Below are 14,472 nucleotides of genomic sequence, written 5' to 3' on the forward strand. Positions count from 1 at the left end.
GTTCCCCTCGTTCAAAATGCATACAAAGGAATCCCAAAAGTTACCAATAAACTTCGTCCAAACAAGTTAAACAATGTTTCTAATCAATCCTCAGGTACCCTAATATGTAAATAAACGATCAAATTTAAGACGGAGAATAGTGTGTTCAATACCGGAGATAAATAAGGAAGTGCGCGCCCTCATCCACGCGCGCCACAAGACTACAGTCAAAATAAGAGCCACCTAGAAAAACAAAAAGGTCTAAGTCATTTTTCAAAAAACAAGCCTGATACACTTTCTAAACACTGTTGACATATAGTGGAAGCAATAGGAACTGCAATCTGGGAGGATTCCCTTTGATTTTCCCATAGACAGCCATTTCAATGGGTGGTCACCTCAACAACAACAAAAAATTCCGGATGGATTCTCCTCGGGTTTTTGCCAGCCATATCAGTTCTGTTATACTCACAAACATTATTTTAACAGTTTTAGAAACTTCAGAGTGTTTTCTATCCAATACTATCCAATCCAATAATTATATGCAGGCAGTTTACTTTGGGCACCTCAGTCATCCGAACTTCCGAATACTGCCACCTATCCCTAAGAAGTTGGGTCATATCACCTCTACCTTAGCTGACACCTTAGACCCACTTCAATTTGCATACAGCCCCAATAGATCCACAGGCGAAGCAATCGCCATCGCACTGCACACTGTCCGATCCCATCTGGACAAGAGGAATACCTATGTCAGAATACTGTTCACTGACTATATCTCAGCCTTCAACACCATTGTACCCTCCAAGCTCGTCATTAAGCTCGGGGCCCTGGGTCTGAACCCCACACTGTGCAACTTAGTCATTGACTTCCTGACGGGCTACCCCCAGCTGGTGAAGGTAGGAAACAACACCTCCACTTCGCTGATCCTCAACACAGGGTCCTCACAAGGGTGCATTTTTTAAATGTTTTTTATTTCACATTTATTTAACCACGTAGGCTAGTTGAGAACAAGTTCTCATTTACAACTGCGACTTGGCCAAGATAAGCAAAGCAGCGCAACACAAACAACAACACAGAGTTACACATGGAATAAACAAGCTTACAGTCAATAACACAATAGAGAAAAAATAAAGTCTATATACAGTGTGTGCAAGTGGCATGAGGAGGTAAGGCAATAAATAGGCCATAGTAGCAAATAATTACAATTTAGCAAAATTAACACTGGAGTGATACATGTGCAGATGATGATGTGCAAGTAGAAATACTGGTGTGCAAAAGAGCAGGAAGTAAATAAAAACAATATGGGGATGAGGTAGGTAGATTGGATGGGCTATTTACAGATGGGCTATGTACAGCTGCAGCGATCGGTTAGCTGCTCGGATAGCTGATGTTTAAAGTTAGTGAGGGAAATATAAGTCTCCAGCTTCTGCAATTTTTGCAATTCATTTCAGTCATTGGCAGCAGAGAACTGGAAGGAAAGGCGGCTAAAGGAGGTGTTGCCTTTGGGGATGACCAGTGAGATATACCTGCTGGAGCACATGCTACGGGAGGGTGTTGTTATCGTGACCAGTGAGCTGAGATAAGGCGGAGCTTTACCTAGAAAAGACTTATAGATGACATGGAGCCAATGGGTTTGGCGACAAATATGTAGCGAGGGCCAGCCGATTAGAGCATACAGGTGGCAGTGGTGGGTGGTATATGGGGCTTTGGTGACAAAACGGATGGCACTGTGATAGACTGCATTCAGTTTGCTGAGTAGAGTGTTGGAGGCTATTTTGTAAATGACATTGCTGAAGTCGAGGATCGGTAGGATAGTCAGTTTTACTAGGGTGTGTTTGGCGGCGTGAGTGAAGGATGCTTTGTTGTGGAATAGAAAGCCGATTCTAGATTTATTTTTGGATTGGAGATGTTTAATATGAGTCTGGAAGGAGAGTTTACAGTCTAGCCAGACACCAAGGTATTTGTAGTTGTCCAAATATTCTAAGTCAGAACCGTCCAGAGTAGTGATGCTAGTCGGGCGGGCGGGTGCGGGCAGCGAACAGTTGAAAAGCATGCATTTAGTTTTATTAGTGTTTAAGAGCAGTTGGAGGCCAGGGAAGGAGTGTTGTATGGCATTGAATCTCGTTTGGAGGTGTGTTAACACAGTGTCCAAAGAAGGGCCAGATGTATACAGAATGGTGTCGTCTGCGTAGAGGTGGATCAGCGAGTCACGCGCAGCAAGAGCGACATCGTTGATATATACAGAGAAAAGAGTCGGCCCGAGAATTAGAGACTCCATAGAGACTGCCAGAGGTCCGGACAACAGGCCCTCCGATTTGAGACACTGAATTCTGTCTGAGAAGTAGTTGGTGAACCGGGCGAGGCAGTCATTTGAGAAACCAAGGCTGTTGAGTCTGCCGATAAGAATACGGTGATTGACAGAGTTGAAAGCCTTGGCCAGGTCAATGAAGATGGCTGCACAGTACAATCTTTTATTGATGGCGGTTATGATATCGTTTAGTACCTTGAGCGTGGCTGAGGTGCACCTGTGACCAGCTCGGAAACCAGATTGCACAGCAGAGAAGGTACGATGGGATTCAAAATGGTCAGTGATCTGTTTATTAACTTGGCTTTCGAAGACTTTAGAAAGGCAGGGCAGGATGGATATAGGTCTATAACAGTTCGGGTCTAGAGTGTCACCCCCTTTGAAGAGGGGGATGACCGCAGCAGCTTTCCAATTTTTCGGGATCTCGGACGATACGAAAGAGAGGTTGAACAGACTGGTAATAGGGGTTGCAACAATGGCAGCGGATAATTTTAGAAAGAGAGGGTCCAGATTGTCTAGCCCAGCTGATTTGTACGGGTCCAGGTTTTGCAGCTCTTTCAGAACATCTGCTATCTGGATTTGGGTGAAGGAGAAGCTGGGGAGGCTCTGGCAAGTAGCTGCGTGGGGTGCGGAGCTGTTTGCCGGGGTTGGGGTAGCCAGGAGGAAAGCATGGCCAGCCGTAGAGAAATGCTTAATGAAATTCTCGATTATCGTGGATTTATCGGTGGTGACAGTGTTACCTAGCCTCAGTGCAGTGGGCAGCTGGGAGGAGGTGCTCTTGTGCTCTTGTTCTCCATGGACTTTACAGTGTCCCAAAACTTTTTGGAGTTAGAGCTACAGGATGCAAATTTCTGTTTGAAAAAGCTAGCCTTTACTTTCCTGACTGACTGCGTGTATTGGTTCCTGACTTCCCTGAACAGTTGCATATCGCGGGGACTATTCGATGCCATTGCAGTCCGCCACAGGATGTTTTTGTGCTGGTTGAGGGTAGTCAGGTCTGGAGTGAACCAAGGGCCAAGGACATTTTTTGAAAGGGGCATGCTTATTTAAGATGGTGAGGAAATTACTTTTAAAGAACAACCAGGCATCCTCGACTGACGGGATGAGGTCAATATCCTTCCAGGATACCCGGGCCAGGTCGTGTTTTAGGGAGCGTTTGACAGTGATGAGGGGTGGTCGTTTGACCGCGGACCCATAGCGGATGCAGGCAATGAGGCAGTGATCGCTGAGATCCTGATTGAAAACAGCAGAGGTGTATTTGTTCAGCTCATGCTCATGCTCAGCCCCTCCTGTACTCCCTGTTCACCCATGACTGCATGGCCACGCACACCTCCAACTCAATCATCAAGTTTGCAGACAACACAGCAGTAGTAGGCCTGATTAACAACAATGACAAGACAGCCTACAGGAAGGAGGTTAGTGCCCTGGCGGAGTGGTGCCAGGAATTAACCTCTCCCTCAACGTCAACAAAACGAAGGAGCTGATCATGGACTTCAGGAAACAGCAGAGGGAGCACGCCCCTATCCACATTGACGGGACCGCAGTGGAGAAGTTGGAAAGCTTCAGTACCTCTGCGTACACATCGGCGTACACATCACTGACAATCGGAAATGGTCCACCCACACAAACAGTGTGGTGTAGAAGGAGCAACAGCGCCTCTTCAACCTCAGGAGGCTGAAGAAATTTGGCTTGGCCACTAAGACCCTCAGTAACTTTTACAGATGCACAATTGAGAGTATCCTGTCTGGCTGTATTTTAATTTAATTTTAATTTTAATTTCATTTCACTTTTATTTAACTAGGCAAGTCAGTTAAGAACAAATTCTTATTTACAATGACGGCCTACCAAATGGCAAAAGGCCTCCTGCGGGGACGGGGGCTGAAATAAAAAATTATCAATACAATCAATAAAATACAAATATAGAACAAAACACACATCACGACAAGAGAGACACCACAACACTACATAAAGAGAGACCTAAGACAATAACATGGCATGGCAGCAACACATGACAACACAGCATGGTAGAAACACAACATGACAACAACATGGTCTCAACACAACATGGTAGCAGCTCCACCTTTTACAGCAACTGCACCGCCTGCAACCGCAGGGCTCTCCAGAGGGTGGTACGGTCTGCCCAAAGCATCAACGTGGGCACACTGCCTGCCCTCCAGGACACCTACAGCATCCGATGTCACAAGACGGCCAAAAAGATCATCAAGGACAACAACCACCCAAGCCACTGCCTGTTCACACTGCTATCATCCAGAAGGCGAGGTCAGTACAGATGCATCAGAGAGAGACTGAAAAACAACTTCTATCTCAAGGCCATCAGACTGTTAAATAGCCTTCACTAGCCAGCTACCACCCGGCTACTCAACTGCTGCCCTATATACATAGACATGTATACATGCCACTTTAATAATGGAACACTAGTCACTTTAATAATGTTTACATATTGCTTTACTCATCCCATATGTATATACTGTATTATATTCTACTGTATTTTAGTCAATGCCACTCCAACATTGTTTGTCCTAAAATTTATATTTTTCGTCATTTCAATATTTTACTTTTAGATGTGTGTATTGTTGTGAATTGTTAGATACTACTGCACTGTTGGAGCTAGGAACACAAGCATTTCGCTACACCCACAATAACATCTGTTAAATATGTTCTATGTGACCAATACATTTTTATTTGATTTGATTTGTAAGTGCTTCCCTTCACTAGTCAGTGTAATGTGTGCAACAGCATGAAGCCAGCCATCTCTGTTTTTGTTGGAAACATTATCCATCATCCATGTCAGTAATTGATATACTGGAGTACTTTCAACTACACTGGCACCTTTGTAAATTTCTGTAAGGATGAAGCAACATGTCACACAGACTACAATCTGCATGTTCACCCATATTGATCATATTTAAGACACTATAGCTTACTAAGTTATTCATATTGTTGTTCTCTCCTAATCAATGGCTGGAACGAATTGCAAAAAATCACTGAAGCTGGAGGAGATATCTCCCTCCCCTTATATCTCCCTCTCTAACTTTAAGCATCAGCTGTCAGAACAGCTTACCAATCATTGTACCTGTACACAGCCCATCTGTAGATAGCCCACCCAACTAACTCATCCCCGTATTGTTATTTATTTATTTTGCTCTTTTGCACCCCTGTATCTCTTCTTGCATATCATCATCTGCACATCTATCACTCCAGTGTTAATGCTAAATTGTAATTATTTGGCCTCTATGCCCTATTTATTGCCTTTCCTCCCTAATCTTACTACATTTGCACACACTGTATATAGACTTTTTTCTATTGTGCTATTGACTGTACGTTTGTTTATCCCATGTGTACAATGTGTTGTTGCTTTATCTTGGCCAGGTCGCAGTTATAAATGAGAACTTGTTCTTAACTGGCCTACCTGGTTAAATAAAGGTGAAATAAAAAAAAATGAATGTAAAAAATAATCATTGCATTTGCATGACACACTATAACTGAACAGTCCACGTAGTTTCAGTGAATGTGCTAAGGATATAATGGGAGTTATTATAGTTGAGACTTGGGGTTTAGTACAGGCATATTTGAATTTTAAACAGCCTAGTGACAGTGGGTTAACTGCCTTGTTCTGCGCTGACAGATTTTTACCTTGTCAGCTCGGGGATTCGATCTTGCAACACTTTCGGTTACTCGTCCAACGCTCTGACCACTAGGCTACCTGCCGCCCATATAGGCTAATCACAGTGGGAAATAAAGTTTATAAATATGGAGTGCCAAAATGCCTGTAGTTAAATTGACTTTCAAATATAACTAGTCCTAATGATTGTTAATTATTATTTCCCCCCGAACACAGATTAAGCCTATGAACTAAAAAATCTGTTCAATGGAGACTACATTAATGTTTTAGGTAAACCTTTATTTGAGAGCCTCCAGGTATAATGCATTATGATGATGTTATAAAGCATTGCAAGACTTTTATCATGTTAGCCTATCGTCTAATAACGGTCCTTACTAAATAACAGCGTTTTGAGTCTGTTGCAAATGTCCTTCATAGGCATAACATACAGTATAAACCTCATTTTTTAATTTTATTTTATTTCACCTTTATTTAACCAGGTAGGCAAGTTGAGAACAAGTTCTCATTTACAATTGCGACCTGGCCAAGATAAAGCAAAGCAGTTCGACAACATACAAAAACACAGAGTTACACATGGAGTAAAACAACATACAATCAATGATACAGTAGACAAAAATAAGACTATATACAATGTGAGCAAATGATGTGAGATAAGGGAGGTAAAGGCAAAAAGGCCATGGTGGCTAAGTAAATAAAGTATAGCAAGTAAAACACTGGAATGGTAGATTTGTAATTTGAAGAAAGTTCAAAGTTAAAATATAAATAATATGATGCAAAGGAGCAAAATAATAAATAAAATAAATAAATACAGTAGGGGAAGAGGTAGTAGTTTGGGCTACATTATAGATGGGCTATGTACAGGTGCAGTGATCTGTGAGCTGCTCTGACAGCTGGTGCTTAAAGCTAGTGAGGGAGATAAGTGTTTCCAGTTTCAGAGATTTTTGTAGTTCGTTCCAGTCATTGGCAGCAGAGAACTGGAAGGAGAGACGACCGATAAATGATCTTGTTTATAACAAGTAATAAAGCATTATACTTGCAGTGTTACCAAAGTGTTATCATGATTTCCCTCCATATTTAGTTTTGCAACTTAAAAAAAAAAAGTAATGTAAATCTCACGTATTTAGAATACATTAAACTAATTATCCCTATTATAATGAATTCTAATTGCATAACCTATCTAACCTAAAAACAGAAAATAGTTCAGACTGATGCTGAAGAACTTTGGTATTTTATTATTTTATCTCACTAGCCTGCAATCTATTCATCATAAGAGACATAGGCTAGGTCTATTTTTTGATATATTCGTAGCCAATCTAAGATACACGATGGTCCAAGAGAAGAGGAGTCGTGTCCAACATGTCCATTGTTGTAACTCGTGTGTCTGATTGGCGGAGGGTCAAGATCGGAAGTGGTTGATTTATGCTAATGAAGGAGTCGGGGTTGTAGATATTTACGTTGGACGGCGGGAGCCGCCCTTCATTCACCACATGGTTAAAACCACGGTATGTTCGCGCCACTTTCGCAATTTTACTACGATTCAGAAACTCATGCCGAATCAAAATAGCAGCAAATGCGGATGCGATGTTTGTTAGCTACTGTGCAATTGACAAGTTTGTGGTTTACTTTCGTAGATATGCCTGGAGCAGTGACAGTAAAGGGTAAGTCTGCACAAGTGAGTGAAGATGGTGGATTTCAGAGGCGACTGTCTTAGTTCGCGCATGGTATTGACAAGAAACCTGTTGTTAGCCTTTTCCTGGGATGCAACTTTCCAAGTTAAACCGTGCTTATTCGCGCAGTTTGTTGCCACAGATTTACCTAAATGATACCGGGAATTATATTCTTTTAAAACGACTTTTTAAAAGCGATGTAAGAGGCGCATGGCCACTCTCCTCCATAGTTATTAGAATGAGAGATGTTTGAAAAGCGTGGGCTGTTGCCTCCTGATGCAGTGTGGCTAGCTGAAGTGAGCGTTACTTCTGGTAATGCTGGATTTCGTCCATTTTTAATGATATTTGCCTAGACGGGAAATAAAGTGAAATGATTTGGTATACTCTGTCTTCAGTGGTGTGCGTTTTTTTTGTTGAAGTGTCTCCAGAACAATGCAGTAACACATGGGGAAGTAGCAGGCCGCACGCCTCCGCTGGATTTCAACGCTACGCTAGCTAACGATAACTACAGAGTACTTATCTACATATATTACTTGGCCAGTTATTTCAACTAGTTATCAGCGGGTGGCTAGTGAAAGAAAATTGTGTTAACGCCGGCCAAAATGTTTCACGCGTGTGTGTAAAGTGTCCAGAACATGCAGTCGATGACATATCAACAGTGTTGAATAGTATGCGCGGATTGTGAAGGCCGGGGGGCTAGCTTGCTAACGGTCATGGCTAGCGGTTAGGATCTTTGCGTACGTTCTTGCTTGATAAATGAGTGTTACCCACATTTTGTTAAATTCTCAATGTATGATTTACGACCAACACTAGTTTGCCAAAATTAGAGGCAAGTTGCTCTCTCGGCAATAAACTTATTGTGGCATGGGCTAGCCAGCTAACCGTGAGCCAGCTACCACATGCTTTGTATGCAGCGTTTTGCCGTGTGCGATTCCTACGGATTTTGTGTTATATCGTGTGCGTGGTGCGCTTGGCCAACTACCAACGCATATTTCATACACCCCCAACATACGCAGTGTATTGAGTCTATTATGGGCTATATTTGTTTGTTTATTACAGCTAACACTGATTATGGTTGGTAATGTTGGTAATGCGGACTCAGCGGCGCCATGGCAGTGGGGGAGGGGGATTGGTGAATTGTTAGAGAACGCATGTGCAGCTCCCACGACGCGGCGGCCGCAAGCTGCGCATTTCATACAACGTTTAAACTTGCCTTGATGTCTTCCAAGGATCTCCACTATTGGTTGAATTGTCAACATGTTTCTAGATTGCGCGTTTGATCCTGCCGCCTGTACAAATTGTTTTGTGTGATGTATTGCTCTGCGTGTAACTAGGTGCACACTTGCAAGCGAAATTGATCTAACTAATATTATGGTGGCTTTTCAATATGTCGCAAAACATGTAAAACGAGGTCTTCCTAGCTAAAAAAATATTTTTTACATGATGCTACAGTGAATGCAGTGTAGCTATGGTTACTTTCTCAACTCACATGGTAAAGTTGTCAACCATAGGCCCATCGAACTTGCTAAAATAGTCTGGTAGTCTGTCTTTTACAATTAATTGTTTCTCTTCTCTCCTTTTACAGGCACCCATTGGGATGTACACTTGGAATCCAGCGCCCTGTTCAAGTGATTGACCCAGAAACATTCCGTCGTTGGTTTTGGATATGTGCATGGATGCTTCACTGGCCTAAGTCACTGTAGTGTCAAAGTGCTTACAGTGCAGGTAGTCATCTAATATCTACTGCAGTGAAGGCACTTTAAGCACTATAGTGGCACGATGACTGGCTTCATTGCACACTGATTGTGTGAACCTTAACTGGTGCTTATGCTAAGGTGCATCTAGTGCAGATAGTGAAGTAGACCAGCACCTACTGCCCTACGTGCTCCTTCTGGCATAAGGGCCGGGACTCGTCTGGTCTATGAAAAGTGTATGATTTATCCTTGCAGACCTCTGCTAGTTTTGCATAGTTGCACTACAAGAGAAATGGAGTTGTGCAAATCTATGCAAAACTGACGGTGGCCTGTGTGTCCATCTGTCCGGGTGACTTTTTCAAATGTATAATCAGTTGAGCAGCATGGAGGGCTCTTGGGCATCCTACACCCTTTTCCACCCACAGCAACGTTAATGTGTGCAAACGGGTTTCAGCAGTATTAAAGTGCTTATAGTGCAGGTAGTTCTATGGCCATCTACTGCAGTGTGAGCACTTGATGTACTTCTAAATGCATGCATCGCCACAGGGTACAGCAGGCGCCGCCGAGGGATGGAGCCACTGGTCTCTGGTTCGTTTTGCTGGTTTGCTTTCAGCTTTTCAATGTACCGCTGTGCAAATCCATGCAAAACTGATCATAGCAGTGATTCATTTAATCCTTCGTCAGAATAACAATCCCTTTCTGTGCAGGTTGGGATAGGCAGCAATGCTTTTTACTTGTATGGTATTGCACTTGTCCCGGCCTGTTGAGGACTTGGGGAATTGTCCTGCTGCAGAATACTTGGAGTTGAAAATTAGACCGATGACCACAATACATCCATGTATATTTGAATGTTTCCAATAGATTTTAAGTAATGTCATTAATTTTGAGTGCAATAATTATGAATTAAGAATTATTATTACATCAGCTAACCGATCGCTGCAGCTGTACATTGCCCACCCAATCTACCTACCTCATCCCCATACTGTTTTTATTTACTTTTCTGCTCTTTTGCACACAAGTATCTCTACATGCACATCTTCATATGCTCATTTATCACTCCAGTGTTAATCTTCTGAATTGTAATTATTTGCTCCTATTGCCTACCTCATGCCATTTGCACACACTGTATATAGACTTTCTTTTTTTTCTACTGTATCATTGACTTGTTTATTGTGTTATTGGCTTGTTTATTCCATGTGTAACTCTGTTGTATGTGTCACACTGCTTTGCTTTATCTTGGCCAGGTCGCAGTTGTAAATGAGAACTTGTTCTCAACTTGCCTACCTGGTTAAATAAAGGTGAAATTATTATTTTTTTACCTCATCTCACTTCCACTTTTGATATATAGTATCTTTCGTTGTAGTCGCTGTCCTTCCAGCTGAATAGTGAATTGTTATGTCAAAGAAAAATGTGAGTAGCATTCTGTGGGTTGAAAGCAAACATGTAGTCAAGGTCTACCTCTGTTTATAAAGCTAGTTGGATATCAGAGGGCACATGTCAGGACACCTACTTCTCAATACTGCAATTGGACATCCTTGGGCTTTTGATTCATATGTAGTTTGGTGAATTTTGCTAATGAAATGTTTAATTTCAGGACACTGGGATGCCTTTAATATCTGTGAAATTTTAAATGGGTGTTCTCCCATAATGTGAATCTACTGTTAAAATGAATATTGTTCTGCTGTGGTTCCTTAATCTGACTCATGAGCGAGTAAAAGGAATGTATGTGGATGTAAGCCATAATGTTTAACCCCTGTAAATGTCAAGGCTTTTGTAGGTTGTGCAAATTCTTAATAGTGCTATGCTCATGCTCTGAATATTAAATCCGGCCTATCTAAATTGCATGACCACCGTGGTGAGCTAATGCTCTAGCTATGGACCATGGGTCTGTCAGTGTCCATCCACAAATGGCTACTGGGCTATTCATGGTGCCAGGTTGATTGGCTTAAGCATACAACATAAATCCTATTAAGTACATGTAGAGTGAGTTGATTATCCTGTTGACCAGCAGCACCCTCCTTGCCAGCAAGATGATCCATCTGACCTAACGCAGACAATTATTTACATTTAAGTCATTTAGCAGACGCTCTTATCCAGAGCGACTTACAATAGCATGTCGGAAATTTCAGTTTCCTAGTTCTGATTAGCCCATGAACACTGTAGGCCTGTTTATTTTTTAGTTAATAGATTTCGCTGCAGTTCACAGCATTGTCATGTTTAAATTGTACATGAGCCAGGGGTTGTGTTCAGTTGAACTCTTGATATTGACTCACTATTGCGTAAGCTGTAGTGTTTATGTCGAGGCAAAATTGGCTCTGAATGGGATGCAAATAGTTAAGGGTAGCATACGCTGAGTGTACAGAACATCTGCTCTTTCCATGGGATGCAGTGCCTTTATAAAGTATTTACACCCCGTTTTCCATCACAGCCTGAATTTATAATTGATTAAATTGAGGGAAATGTCGCTGCATACAAGTCTTAATGTCAAAGTGGATTTCCGTTTTGGGAAATTTAACATTGCAGATGATCTTGAAACAAATATTCAACCCCTTTATGGCAAGAGTAAATGTATTAAAATGTATAAAGGCAATGATTTCAATGAAGGGATTAAATTAATATCCCTTTGAGCAGGGCGAAGTCAATTACACTTTGGATGGTGTATCAATACACCCAGTCACTACAAAGATACAGGTGTCCTTCCTAACTAGGTTGCTGGAGAGGAAGGAAACTACTCAGCCATTTCACCATGAGACCAATGGTGACTTTAAAATAGTTTAAAGGCTGTGGTAAACTGAGGATGGATCAACATTGTAGTTACTCTACAACATAACTGACGGCGTGAAAAGGAAGTCTGCACAATAAATATACTCCAAAACATGCATCCTGTTTGCAACAAGACACTGAAGTAATACTGTAAAAGAAATGTGGCAAAGCAATTAACTTTTGTCCTGAATACAAAGTCTTATGTTTGGGGCAAATCCAATACACCCCACTACTGCCTACCACTCCAAATGTTCAAGCATAGTGGTGGCTGCATCATGTTATGGGTATGCTTTGTAATTGATAAGGACTGGGGAGCAGTGGCAGTTCTACACCATTTCAACTGGGGGGGGGGGCTAGTTACATTAGACGTTATTGTTGTCATATCCTTTTCTTCACTGCATTGCAGGCAAAAGACCATGTTCATAATACAGATGCATGTGGTACGATACTGTTGTGTTCCGCCTAAAGCCGTCCCTCTAGAAAATGTGTGGGTTAAATTAGTGTTCCCCCCCCCAGAACCGCTAGTGCATGTACCTCACCCTAATAATTTGGTCCCTTTCCCCCTCTTAACTTAGCCTACTGTTCTGACTTGGTGGTGCACATGTAGCCTATAGCCTGTTTTAGAGAAATGTAATCATCAAATATTATAAGAGCTCTCATTGTCTGCTTATATGCACCCTTTATTTATAATACTGTTCTGACTTGGTGTACAGGGAGAATACTGTAAGAACGGCCCATGTTCTGAATTCTATTGCTGTACATTTCAAAAGTGCTTTACAAATAGTTATATTGACTAGCTCGCTCATTAATGTCTTATTCAAAATTACAGATTGCCTCTTATCCGCTCATCCTCCCCTTATGCCATAGTCTGTACATTTCAATTGTCAGTAGAAACCACATTTGTTTAAGCAAGTCAGCTATATCAGCTATGTTTTTTTAAAAGGCAGTACATGAGGCTGATTGAACTGTTTCGCTGCCAGACAAGGCTCCGCTCATAGCCAGGTGTAGCAGTAGTAAGGATTCCCTCCATGGTGCTGAAAAGAAATCTCTGCTGCTGGGACAGCTTTATGTAGGCCCTAACAGTTTTGGGGCACCATTTGTCACTGTTATAAGTGCAATTAATGTCATGATTAGTGTCGTGTAGTGGATTTTCTGGCATGAATCCCCAAAAAATGTGGGGGGAGTTTGCCCCACCAACATTTACATGCTAAAATCGGCACTGGTATCAAGAACTGCAACACATCTGGGTTTTTCACGCTCAACAGTTTCCTGTGTGGACATCCAGCCAACTTGACACAATTGTGGGAAGCAATGGAGTTAACTGGCCCATGTTGTGTAGATACAGGTTAACAGATCACATACTCATGTTGCAGTTATGGTTGTATCCAGCAGAGGGAACCACATGCATTAACATTTCCCCTCAGGTTCAAGAGGTGTCGCTGATGGACAATAATGGTAACAATTGAGATCAGGTGTGCGAGGGTGATTTAAGTGCTGTTGATGGTTAAAAGAGAGATTAGCTGACAAGAATCTGGTGGCCATTGATGGTTGCAATAAGCCCTATAGGTTTATGTAATAAATACAATTATGAATCAGTGAGTGTACCAGTGGAGTCTGCTGAGGGGAGAACGGCTCATAAAAATGTCCGGAACGAAGCAAATGGAATGCAATCGAACACCTGGAAACCATGTGTTTGATGTATTTGAAACCATTCCGCTCCAGTCATTACCACGAACCCGTTCTCCCCAATTAAGATGCCACCAACCTCCTGTAGAGTGTACTGCAACTTCAGAATAGAAAGGTCTATTGTAGGTGTGTGTATGAGAACGTGTGTATGTGCAATGCAATATCCGTCTATCACACAGAGTGAGTCCATGCAACTTATTGTGACTTCTTTTACTCCTTAACAAAAATATAAAAACACATGTAAAGTGTTGGTCCCATGTTTCATGAGCTGAAATAATAGATTCCAGAAATGTTTCTCCTTTGCCAAGATAATCCATCCTCCTGACAGGTGTGGCACATCAAGAAGTTGATTAAACAACATGATCATTACACAGGTGCACCTTCTGCTGGGGATAATAAAAGGCCACTCTAAAATGTGCAGTTTTGTCACAACAATGCCACAGATGTCTCAAGTTTTGAGGGAGCGTGCAATTGGCATGCTGACTGCAGGAATGTCCAACAGAGCTGTAGCCAGAGAATTGAATGTTAATTCCTCTACCATAAGCCGCCTCCAATGTCATTTTAGGGAATTTGGCAGTACGTCTAACCGGCTTCACAACTACAGACCACATGCAACCACGCCAGCCTAGGACCTCCACATCCGGCTTCTTCACCTGCAGGATCGTCTGAGGGGATGCTGAGTAAAGCACTTTTGTGGGCAAAAACGCACTCTGATTGGCTGGGTCTGGCTCCCCAGTG

The 14,472-nt window shown here is 42.1% G+C and overlaps 1 long non-coding RNA gene across 1 annotated transcript; it reads left to right on the forward strand.

The window, feature by feature from the left end:
• The first annotated feature begins 7,325 nt into the window (after positions 1 to 7,325).
• On the forward strand, positions 7,326 to 12,164 carry LOC123730547 (uncharacterized). The gene is made up of 2 exons (XR_006762015.1): positions 7,326 to 7,582; positions 9,177 to 12,164. It is a non-coding gene; the product is annotated as an uncharacterized lncRNA (long non-coding RNA).
• Positions 12,165 to 14,472: the final 2,308 nt, after the last annotated feature.

This window comes from Salmo salar, chromosome ssa25, assembly GCF_905237065.1.
Source record: "Salmo salar chromosome ssa25, Ssal_v3.1, whole genome shotgun sequence".
Classification (NCBI taxonomy): domain Eukaryota; kingdom Metazoa; phylum Chordata; class Actinopteri; order Salmoniformes; family Salmonidae; genus Salmo; species Salmo salar.